Source organism: Alligator mississippiensis, chromosome 3 (genome assembly GCF_030867095.1).
Source record: "Alligator mississippiensis isolate rAllMis1 chromosome 3, rAllMis1, whole genome shotgun sequence".
NCBI lineage: Eukaryota > Metazoa > Chordata > Crocodylia > Alligatoridae > Alligator > Alligator mississippiensis.
The window spans coordinates 246,648,459-246,658,506 of record NC_081826.1 but is presented as its reverse complement, the minus strand read 5'-3'; the positions used below and the strand labels follow the sequence as shown (position 1 = coordinate 246,658,506).

Below are 10,048 nucleotides of genomic sequence, written 5' to 3'. Positions count from 1 at the left end.
TATAACTTTTGAGAGAAACAGATATTGGAATTTTTTTTTGGGGGGGGGGGGTTGTTTGTTTTTTTGTTCCTATAACTTACATAGCTGCTTCTAAACCAGTGATTCTCAGCTTTGAGATCCTTGCAAGGTTGCCATGAGATGCCACACAATGTTACCACTATTTGGTGTGCAAACATGATTCGCAATATAAATCCAGAGTGTTTTTACCACAATGGATTCCTATTTGAAAATTGTGACTTGTTGTGATCTTTCTGCGTTCTTTGCAACAGAATTGCTTTACTAGCTTTCTATAGTAAAAAATAAATAAATAAATAAATAAATAAAAATAGAGTGAAAACTAAAAGATGGCATTTTCTGATGAGTGCTTCAAGTCTAAAAAGGTTGTGAGCCACTGTTCTAAGCCAAATATCTGTTTTATGATTAATTTACTTTTCTTAAAATGAATGTAAATCCTTTTAAAATATCTTCTCCCCTCATTCCCCACCAATCCTGCAATTGTGACTGAAGGAAGGCACCCATTACATTCAAAGGAAACTTTTCCACTCTGAAAATGTCAAAATACTCAACCCCAGACTGGTGCTGACAATGTATGTCACAGATTCAGGTAAGTATTTATTATATTGTGCTGTAACCACGTAAATATTTCACTACGTTCACCTGTAGAGTTATTGATGTCAATGTGTTTGTAAAGACTTATTTTCAGAACTGCAGCTTAACTGAAAGAACATATTGCTCATTCAAAGACTTTTAACATTTGCTTTAAGTGTGTTCATTGAATTCAGTAAGACTACTCTGACGCTTAAACTTAACCCTATGTGTACATCTTCACAGGATCAGTATTTAAGGGAATATACACAAAATGTAATGGCCTAGTCTTCTGGAAAAAAACTCAAAGCTGTAAAAGACAATACAGAATGGCATCTAATGGTAATTTATAATACAGCTGTATGTATTACATAGACATGGATGAAAACAATAAATAGAATGTTATTTTTAAAAACCTGAAAATCTTTCACATATTTTCATTATTTTTTTATGTAGCAAAGCCTCAACATACTATTTACAGTAAAGGATTAGTTTTCTTTTACGTATTAGATGGAAACAACATGGCATCTCATTTTAGATTTTCCATATATTTTATTGGTGTCCCACATTTCTTCATAAAGTGAGATAATCATTTCACCATGGCTCACTTAATTTGCCTGTAAACCCTGCAGTGAATGCAAAATAGAATGATTAGATAAACCAATTTTCAGATAACTTATTCCAAAGAAATCCACGTTGCTACTATGTAAAATAAGCCACAGACAATCTTTTTTTGTTCTCTACTCTGCAGGAGGTAGAAAGAGCAGATAAAAATGAATAAATTGGGTCAACAACAGCAGGGCTTCCAAAGGAGGAGCGGTAAAGGAGAAATCTTTTGTATACATTCATATTTCCACAGCAGGTTTCACAGAAAGTGGTGATTGTCAAGAATGTCATATTGTGGATTTTTTAAAGTATCTAATAGTTTTCAAAACTACTTTTCCTTTTGCTGTCAATAGCTGAACTTTAAATTGTAGGTTTATCATCCTCAGAAATGAGACATGACAGCTAAATGCATCTGAAGCAAATTCTGTGTCTATGTAAAATTAATCTTTATGGAACCAGGTACAGGATAACAATATAGTGTTGTATGTTGAATGTATCTGACATTTACTGTGTTGAATAATAGACATCAGAGTTGATTATCCTGGTCAGGCAGTGGTTAGATTCTGTTTTATTAACAATTTCTGAGGGTGAGTAAAGAGCTTACTGAGAGTTTGTGTGAAAACCTAGAACTGCACAGATGTAGTTGTAGATGGTATTATACTGAATTTTATTTATAGTATTCATTATATATTTTTATTGTATTTATTATGAAATATTAATATATTGCATATTATTTTATACTGTAGTTATGAAACAGTAAGCTTACACAACACGGCAAATTTAGAATTTTTTTCATTCATTTAGATTTGGTCCCCAAAATTGAGATTATAAAGGGCAAAGTCATCTTAAGGATAGCAAATTTGGCAAGTGGGTAGTTTTTTTTTCATTTGCCTGTTTTGTTTCAGTAGGACAATTCATGGAGTGGAGTAGTACTGGGTGGGCACGTCCTTTTGGAAGTACTAAACCACAGCGTAGTAACTACCTGTACTGAGCCGTACGGGTGGCACATGCTTAGATTTCCTTGTTATGCCTCTGTAGCAGCATGCTATAAGCAGGGAGCACACCACTACACCAATGTAGGTAGCGATCATGTGTAGAATCATTTGATTGCTACGTTACTGTAGCCTGCCATACAGTGATGTAGCACATTGCTACGTCACTGTAGGGTGCCGTGTAGACACTCCCGTTAAATGTGTAAGATCTGGCCCTATCTTAGACACAACAACAATAACAAATAAAACACAAGATATGATATTGAACAATAATCATGGAAGACAAAGTTGTGAAAATATTACTGGGGATGAAGAAAAGGTAGGAAATATTCTTCCACAGATCCAGAGAAAATGAGTTTCTAGATTAAAATAAGCAAGCATGCTAATAAGCATAGCTCTGTTTGCCATATGCCCTAAATCAGCATGATTATTTTTTAGACCCTCTAAGCAGGATGTAGAATTGTCTTTATTATACTATTTACCTCTGTCATTTATCACAATATCCAAATGAAAATAATAATGCTTAGAAGGAGTGAGGTCTAAGAAAGAATCTGACGGAGGGAACAGTGTGATATCTCTAAAAGAAGCACACAGTTGTTTCAGATGTAGAAGATGAAAAGCCATGCATGCCAAGTAAATATAAAGAGAATAGTAAGATAAGATGGCTTGGAAGAATATCAGGTGAGAATGAAAAGGCAAGGTGGGAAAGATTGTGGGAAGAAATGAGATCAGAAGTGTAGATAGAAATGAGATGCTATAAGCTTTGAAGGTAAAAAAGTATAACTGGTGGTAAAAGGATTCAAGAACTGTGTGTGATTTGTTCACATCTCTAAAAGAGGAAGATAACTTTAGCAGTGATATTTTAGAAGTTCTGGGGTGTGAGAAGAACAAGAAAGTTAAAATAATTCATATGAGATATGGTTAAAATATAGCCATAGTAAGGAAATATTTATTTTGGAGATATTAACCTTGAAAAATGAGTAAGATGTATTGAGACATTGTATAGCTACCAAAATGATTGAATGAGGAAATTTTATCTTATTTAACTAAAACCAGAAATATCATTAATAGAAAACATATTACTAATGATGCCTGCTCTGGCATGGCTGAATTTTCTTTTTCAGTCTTTTCAATCAGTTTATCTTTCTACCAGGCTGACATGGCATAATTTAGGATATCTGGCAACTCAATTTTACTGATTATGTTTAATCCTTTAGATCTCAAAAGAAGCCAAGATAGCACAAAGGTTGCAGACCTGGGGAATATAATGGAGGTGTCAATGATGATGGAAGAGGCATAGGTAGGTGCCAGATGAGGAAGAAATCTAAGATGGCTAGTTCTGCAAAGAGTGACACTGAGATGTTCAAAAACATGGTTTTCTCTAAGTGACCTAGCTTAGATTGGGAGTGAACAACCTGGATACCTGATATTTGCCCTTGGTGGAGAGGGCAGAGGGGGAAAGCTCTGTCCTCTCAGCCCTATGGCGCTGCCAGCTGGGGCAGGGTGCAGAGCTCTAGCATAGCACTTGTACCTGTTTTTTACACTTTGCCTGCAGAAATTAACACATTCTTTTAATGCCTTTCCATGAGGGCAAGGCGAGTGGGTTTTGTTCCAGTTTTGAAAGTCTTCCTAATATCCAAACTAATTCTCTGGTTCCAATTTAAGACCTTTTTTTTCTTGTTCTGTCCCCTGCAGCCACTGAGTATAGTCTATCATCATCCTCTTATAATTCATTAGATTTTTGAAAGTGCAGCTCCTGCACATGCCTAGAGTCCCTGCCATATTAACAAGTCTCAGCATCTTTCGTCTGTCATACTCGAGTCTGTCTCTGAATCCACTGCAGGACACAGTCCAGTAGATGTTGTCAGACCATGCCCGATAATGCTGAGTTTGGCAAAAAACAGAGCAGTTATGTCATGATTACTTTTATTTAAAAATGCAGATGCTGAAGGAAGTAATGGTAGTAATGCTGTTTCTCAAATTATTATATAATATCAGTAGTGCTTAGATGCATAAGTCCTCTTTAGTCTGAAGGGGTTCATACCTTCATCTCTCATTTCCCAGGAGGGTGCCCAAGCCTGGCTGCTTTTGAAGCTTGCCTCTGGGAAGAAAGAAATTAAAAAATCCATGGAGCAGAGAGTCAGCAAGTCACAATGAGTTTCCCTTTTTAGCCTGATGATAAGGGCATTTACCTGGAAAGGGCATATCTAGGTATTTTGTATTAAATAACTATTGGATAAATCACAGTGTTTACTTTCATTTCACATGCAACTTTTTACCCAAATCTGGCCACATTTAAGCCACATTTAAACTGTAGCTTCTATGGTACATATGGTACATTTTTTAGTTCTACATTTCTATTAATTTATTTTTATGAAAACTGAAGAATCACTGAGAGAGAGTAAGATGGCAGACAGAAAGTTAAATATCAGTCTTACTAAGATGAAAACAATGAATTACAAGAACGGAGCCAGCTAAGTTCCTAGTCTGGAAGGAGAGGAATTGGTGATGGCTAGATTTCATGGGGAAGTGATTATTACCCTCTATTCCTCACTGGTGAGGTCATATGGAGTACTGTGTCCAGTTTTGTGCCCCCACCCCCCTCCCCACCCCACTACAGAAAGGGTGTGGACAAACTGGAGAAAGTCCAGTGGAGAGCAATGAAAATGTGGCACATGGTTTATTAGGAGAGGCTGAGGGAACTGGGCTTACTTAGTCTAGAGAAGAGAGGACTGAGGGGGGATTTAATAACAGCCTTCAACTACTTTAAGGGGAATTCAAAAGAGGATGGAGCTAAACTGTTCTCAGTGGTAGCAGATGACAGAACAAGTATCAATGGTTTCAAGTTGTAGCAAGGGAAGTTTAGGTTAGATATTAGGAAACACTTTTTTCACGAGGAGGGTAGTAAAACACTAGAACAGGTTACCCAGAGAGGTTGTGGAATCTCCATCCTTGGAGTCTTTTAAGATACAGCTAGACAAAGACTTGGCTGGGATGATCTAGTTGGGGATGGTCCTGCTTTGAGGAGGGGGTTGGACTAGGTGACTTCCTGAGGTCCCTTACAACCCTTATTTTCCATGATTCTATGATTAACATAATATATAAGGTTAATAAAGTGGGGGGAGACAGAAGTGACAATTTTTGCCTGATCTGGCCACAGAAATGCTCTATAGCCATGACCAAACACAAGTGCACAGCTGCAGACAGCTTAAAATGGCTGACCAGGTGAAATTATGACCCCTCATTGCATGAGGTATTGGATTAAGACGTTTGGAAATGTATCATCTTTTGTAATTTGTGCCTGTGGAGCTCCCAGCCTGCCACTGCTTTCAGAATGGGAGGGGGGAAAGAGAGTGGAGGGAGTTTAGTCTGAGGGGTTTTCAGTCCTGCGGGAAGGTGGACTGGGTGTATTGGAGCCCTCCTGAGGTGGTGGTGTACCACTGACCCTTCTAGATTTCTTCAAGACCATGGATACAGAGAGAAATGCAGCTCCCAGCTGCAACTCAGAACATGTTCTGCAAAGTATTCTGAGTTACAACGTTACCTCAGACCAAACAGGAGTTCACTGTTGGTTCCAGGGGGAAAGGGAAATCAGGCTGCCAGCTGGTTTTGGCACTGAATTGACAACCCAGCCTCTTGGAGTCCCAAGAACAAGTTCCCTCCACTGCCTTTCCACCCTCCCATCTGAAAACGGTGATCACTGGCAGAGCCATGGCCATTGCTATGGGGATGTGGCTGCAAGCTCCCAGATGTTGGCTTAAGAATGTAAGAATGGTATTTAAAAGTTTACTTTTTGGGAATTGGCTTATAGGTTATATATATATATATATATATTTTCTAATGCAAGTTTATATATAAACTTATATGCATTAGAATAATGGTTATAGCAGAAAGGGTTAATTGATTTTTAAAAGACTAGGTCTCATATATAGGTTTCCCAGCCTTCAGAAACAGACAGGGTGTCTAACCCAGGCAGGAAAACAGCTAGGCCACACATCCTGGGTAACTGAAAACATCCAAACTTTATTTTCATAATAGAGAGAGGCCTGGCTTCAGGGTCACAGTGCCTGCTTGCAAAAAGTCTTATGCTTTTCGGGGGGACAGACTAAATTAGAAGGATACTGGTAAAGATCCATATTAGGACATGGGCATGTGATAAGTTTATGAAAATGGGATTTTGGCTGACAACATAGGATGTGGACAGTATGACGACCACAGAAAGACCAATTAACAAGGCCCAAAGATGAAGAGTCATAGGAGAAATAAGAATACAAAAGGAAGAGGTTTTTCAAAACAGCAAGGGGCAGTTGGCATCAGGTTCCAACCTCCAAAGTTGCTGAAGTCAGACACTCAAGCAAAGAACCTCAAGGTGGTAGTTACATACCGGCCAGATGGACATCTCTCCTTGTGTATATTCTGGGACTGGGAAATGTGGGCAATGTATGTTGTACCTGCTTTGCCTGCATTGCTATCATTTCCTATCCCTGTGTGTCAATAAATTTGCTTATTATCAACCGTCAGGAATTGTGGTTGATCTGAAGGTTGTGCTTGTCCAGAGAAAAGGTATTGGGGCTGGGTTGTCAATTCAGTGCCAAAACCAGCTGGCAGCCTGATTTCCCCTTCCCCCTGGAACCGACAGTGAACTTCTGTTTGGTCTGAGGTAACGCTGTAACTCAGAATGCTTTGCAGAACATGTTCTGAGTTACAGCTGGGAGCTGCATTTCTCTCTGTACCCATGGTCTTGAAGAAATCTAGAAGGGCCAGTGGTACAGCTAACCTGAAAACTGGAAAAGACTTCAAGGGAAAACTGCACTTGAAGATTGCATTTGTAATTAATATCTTTTGACACAAATCATGAAAAATCTAGGAGACACGAGATTTTTCAAGATCCAGTTAATTTTTGTTGATTAAGTTACTGGTGACTGTCTGGGATCTATGATCTATACAAAACAAACCTACTAGTATCACTGTCAGGCCATACTGATAAGATTTGGCAGTTCTGCTGTGCTTGGGTTGGAAACCATGATTGTTATTTCAGCTAATTTAAAAGCACATGTGAACTAGATTCTCTTTAATATGGTAAAGGCAACAGATGTGCTCAGCAAATCAGAGGGCTCATTTACAATCTGTCTGAATTGATGGGATTGCTGGCAAAGCTTTTTAATTATAGAAAATGGGGGCTCAGTTGACCAACATGATGGTGAAATGATTCTCCTCAAATAGACTGGCAGAACACCAAGAGAAACTGATATGCCCAGTAAAGTAATTTGCAATATAATTTACAGCTCATGATACTGAGGCCATTTTTGGTCCTCACCACTAGGCGAAATCTTTAGGGACCCATTGTAAACAATTATATGAAAATATGTATTTCATTTTAATGGAAGGATTTTGAAATTTATTTCCAGTGTAATTCAAAACATTTTGGTTCCATTAGGCACCTGTAAATGTATTTTGCAGAATCTTAAATATATGGCAGAAATATGGTTCTATAAGCAACTAGAATGATTCCCTGGATTCATTTAGTCTTGTTTTTCTCTCCTCTTTCTTTATTTTTTTCACATGTAATTTCTTCCTCATAGGATTGAATACTTATCTACTCTTTCTGTTCTCTTGTTTTTACTTTCTTTCCCTTTTCTTTGATATTAATGTTTGTGTTTCCTATTAAAACATTTACTTCCATATATTTTTCCTTTCTTATGGCCTTGTGACAAGGTATATAATAGAATCTGCAGATTTGTTGGAATCTGACAGGGCACCGTAAGTGCTTTTTCTATGGCCTCAAACTTGCAACCTCTGGGTTGCTAACTGGGCAGTATAGTACCCATACCACTCCAGCTCACACTTGTATATGTTGGCAGTTTCAATTGGCCCTTTACACAAATACCAAACCCCTATATAACTGGTTTGTATTTCTTTATTGTTCTTTTAATCAATGTACTGAACTGTAGCATTTTGAAGTCTGGGAACAAAAATACTATGGAATTCGCTATATGAGTGCTGCATCTTGTACTACAGTAAGATCACCATAGTTGTATCTGGTGTTTGTGCTTTTCTTATTTGTAACTGATTTTTTTTCTTTCTACTTAGTGGTTATTTTTAAGAACATATTGGTGCAGTGGCAGTATTGTAGCCAATAAGGTTAATCCGAGGCGTGATTATTGCTAGTTGAACATTTTTCTCTTTGCTTGGGTCTTCAGCATTACAGTCTCTCTTTCTATCACCAGGTATTGTTTGAGTCCTCAGGCATCTGCAATTTTATCTAAATAACTATCAATTTTTTCAGTGCATTACATAAGGCCTGGGTTGTATCCATGGTTCACTTACCATACCTTGACTGGCCTTCTTGTTGTTATACTATAATTTCCTATGAATGCTTTCAGTTTTATAGTATTATTTCATACTGGGATTTCAATTGATGTTTTCTATCCATCCAGCTCTGTTCTATTTTATCATGATTTGTCACTTTTGAGTCTTATAAAAGACATTTTTGCAGGTATGACAGACATGAACTTTTTGATTATTAAAATCTGTGTGTGTGTGGAGCCCATAATTCTATATATGTGATTTGGTAATTTAGAAACAGATGTAAAGACGCTAACCATATTCTTTTGCCCAATTAGCATCCACTTAACTATTCATATATCTTTCTCAGATAGTTCATTGGTCTGTGGATTACATGGAATACTTTTCATAGTGTGTCCAGGCAAGTGCAGATGTGTAGTGTGTGGTACTACAGACCCCATCTACAGCACTACACACCACACATGCAGGCCTTCCCCATGCTCCTAATTTGCAGTGCAGAACAGTTTTTTGACTGCAGGAAGATCCCAGGGTCAAAAAACCTACACCTAAAAAAGTGGGATGGAGCACATGGTGGAAGTGCCCGCTACCCAAAACCAAAGCCTGGCTGGCTGGAGCCATACTCCTACTACCTGCTACAGGATTGCTGTGGCTGTGGCTCTTAGAGGCCCCTGCGGCCCCAGGTAAGGCAGCAAAGACCAGCACAGTTGCGGGCCTCAGCCTCCCCTACCCCACTCAAGGCAACATGCCATGCACCAAAGCATGAGTGGCATTGGCATTTCCCAGGGACAAGTAGCAGTGGAGCATAGTGCACTACTGCTGTTTATCCCTGGGGAAATGCACATTCCTACTCATCGGGTTGTGCCCCATGTGTATGAAACTTAAACTCGCTTCCACTCTCCTGAATTCCTTACATCTATACCATGGTCTCTTACCTGAAATTAACTCATTACAAATACCAATATTGGCTTGACATAACGCACTAAAATAATAGTGGATGTATTTCTTGGCTGAGTTGCTTCAAAAACTAACAGTGGTAATCAACTATCAGTAGTGCATGCAGTGGTTTACAGCAGTTCAAAGGCTTTTGAAGCCCCACAAAACACACACAGAGCACGCAAAAAGGTTCTCTGTGCATATTTGCAGGACAAAACCAAAATTAGATACCGGGAACACCTGGTACCTTAAAAAAAAAAAGTGGGGCAGTGCACATGGCTGCAGTCTGCCAGAGCCACACTCCTACTACAGGCCAGGCTCTGTGCACCCAGATCACTGCTGCTGCAGCCCTGGGACACCTCCAGGATGCCAGGTAAGGCTGCTGCCCTCGGCTTCCCCTACTGGGGCAATTAGCCACACATCAGAGTATGCGTGTGGGAACATTCCTCAGGGACAAGTAGCAGTAACACAAGTATGTGCCTCTGCTGTTTATTTCAAGTAAATGCCATGTGCATGCTCATCTGGATTCACCCATAATGATCTCCTTTATTCCAATAGAAAAGTACTAGTAAGCTTTTGGTAGACTTGTAATCTCTGAACATGTCTTCAATTTGTGAGATTCATTG

At 38.8% G+C, this 10,048-nt stretch overlaps 1 pseudogene; it reads left to right on the top strand.

The window, feature by feature from the left end:
- The first annotated feature begins 8,290 nt into the window (after window positions 1-8,290).
- LOC132249730 (U4 spliceosomal RNA) lies at window positions 8,291-8,450 on the top strand (annotated as a pseudogene).
- Window positions 8,451-10,048: the final 1,598 nt, after the last annotated feature.